The 2,229-nt window shown below is 50.7% G+C and overlaps 1 non-coding gene across 1 annotated transcript; it reads left to right on the forward strand.

The window, feature by feature from the left end:
- The first annotated feature begins 949 nt into the window (after window positions 1-949).
- Window positions 950-1,112, forward strand: LOC145417234 (U1 spliceosomal RNA). Its single transcript, XR_013900449.1, has one exon. It is a non-coding gene; the product is annotated as a U1 spliceosomal RNA (small nuclear RNA).
- Window positions 1,113-2,229: the final 1,117 nt, after the last annotated feature.

Below are 2,229 nucleotides of genomic sequence, written 5' to 3' on the forward strand. Positions count from 1 at the left end.
CCGATGGGGAAGCCCTAGAGACTGTGGATGAAGGGCGTACAGTGGCCGACCCTTCCCCGACATGGACAGTGGCTGATGTCATGGTTCCACAGGCCCTAAGGGCAGCAGCAGGAGGGCGTACTGTGACCGACCCTTCCCCGAAGTGGACGGTGGCTGATGTCACAGTTCCGCCTCTCTTTGAAGTACCAGCCAACGTGCGTACAGTGGCCGACACATCCAACCCAGGGCATACAGCGGCCACCACTGCGGGGCTGGTTCCAGGTGTGGCTGCAGCAGAAGGGCGTACGGTGGCCAACCCTTCCCCGACACGGACGGTGGCCGATGCTGCAGTGCCGCAGGGGGTAACAGTAGAAGGACGTACAGTGGCCAATCCTTCCCTGACATGGACAGTGGTCAATGCCGCGGTGCTGTCTGGGACTGTGCAAGCACAAGTCCCATCCCGATCCTGGCGAGTGTTTCCTCCACTGCAGTGTAGTGTACTTTTACTGTGAGGGAGCTGCTGATCATGTTGAGGGGAAGAGGGGAGTAGGGTTGTGACGTACTGGAGCCAGTCTCGCTCAGACCCGGCGTATCCTTTTCCTGCCCGACCATGGTTTCTTCCTGGGGTGGGGGTGGGGCTGCGGTCCGTCCTAGGGGGGGGGGAAATCCTCGGGGGTGTGTATCTCAATTCCTGCAGTTTAGATTAACAGCTGCTACTCTGGTGCAAATAAAACTATAATTGGCTAGTGTAAATGCACTGCCAAGAGCAAATAATACAGTTGTATGCTGGATATTGATTAACATTCGGGTCTGCAGCTTCAGGATGCCGACCATATAAAATAATACATTCGACAATAAACATGTGAAGAAGAATGAAAAAAATTGTTTCTTGTGCTGCCATAAATCAGTGCGAGTCAGGTTTACATGTTTAGTGAGGGCGAGTGTGGGTGATGATGATGGGTAGGACAGCATACTTACCTGGCACAGGAGATACCGTGATCACGAAGGCAGTTCTTCCAAGGCAAGGACCACCATTGCACTCTAGTGGTGCTGACCCTTGTGATTAACCCAAAAGTGGTTAACTTGAGTGCGCAATTTTCGTTAGCGGGGGACTGCGTTTGCGCTTTCCCACATACAAGTATAGTGTATATATAAAAACGATACAATGAACACCAGTCCCGAGTGGAGACGTTTTTGTTAGAGGTAAGTAGTTAGTAGTTTTCAAATTGCCCTTGTTTGAAGGGAGTAGTCAGTAGTTTTTAAAATGCCCGTGACCCCAACCCATTAGGCTGAAAGTTTTACCACAGTCCCAGTTTCAAAGGCGGCAGTAATAAATATGTGCACCCTATGAAGCCATCGCTGGATAGCTGGAGTATAAGTGTCCACTCAAGAATGACGTAGGAAGGTGTGACCCATGGCCAGAAGTCCCTCCAGCCTGCAGCTGCCTCACCACCCCTATCACAAACTGAGCCACTAGTACAAGCAACAACAAGGGCTTGCCAACTTAGTTTTTGCTACAGGCAGCACCCCCAAGCTTGCTAAAGGTGGATTTGCAAAGCAGAAGGATTCCAGTATTCCAGTGTACTTGCTAGATGTGGCCCCCTGAGCTTGCTACAGGTGGCTTGGCAATGCAGAAGCAGTTCCAGACCACACACTCCCTGAAGCCTGGCAGGCTTCCCCAATGTGACGAAGTTGGAGCAAGCACCCCCCCCCCACACACACACATCCCCTCCCACGGGTAGAGAGTGTCCTCCTACCCTTAGAAAAGGAAAACATAGACTTGTTGTCCCGATTGTCTCGGGTCCCTTCTAGCTTCACCACTAGACCCACTCTGGACACAAACCACACAACCCTATCGCCAGACCAAGAGGGAGAAAGAGCCAGACATTGGGCCTCCACTTTTCCAGAGCCAAGGTTGTAGCCTATCTCCCCCTTAGCCTTATTGTCACTAATTCACCACACTACAACGCCTGGACAGGCATAGAGTTAAACCCCAGCCCCTTTCACTTTCCAGAGAATACTCTGGCAGTGAATGTGAGTGTCATATCTAGGACATCTCCCTCCCCAAACTGACCATTTCCTACAGATAGATCTCACGATCTCAGATGTAAAGTTTTGTATAAAGTCTAGTGAAGCAATAAATATTTTGCCTTGCCATCTGAAGTTTCTGTGTTTACCCTCTACTCTTTAACGTGTATTGAGACCTGCATTGGTGTTCCTCCCTGTTTAGAAGAATCTCCAATAGACTAG

The sequence above is a fragment of the Coenobita brevimanus genome, chromosome 109 (assembly GCF_032717465.1).
Source record: "Coenobita brevimanus isolate Jiangsu-jjx chromosome 109, ASM3271746v2, whole genome shotgun sequence".
NCBI classification, from domain to species: Eukaryota; Metazoa; Arthropoda; class Malacostraca; order Decapoda; family Coenobitidae; genus Coenobita; species Coenobita brevimanus.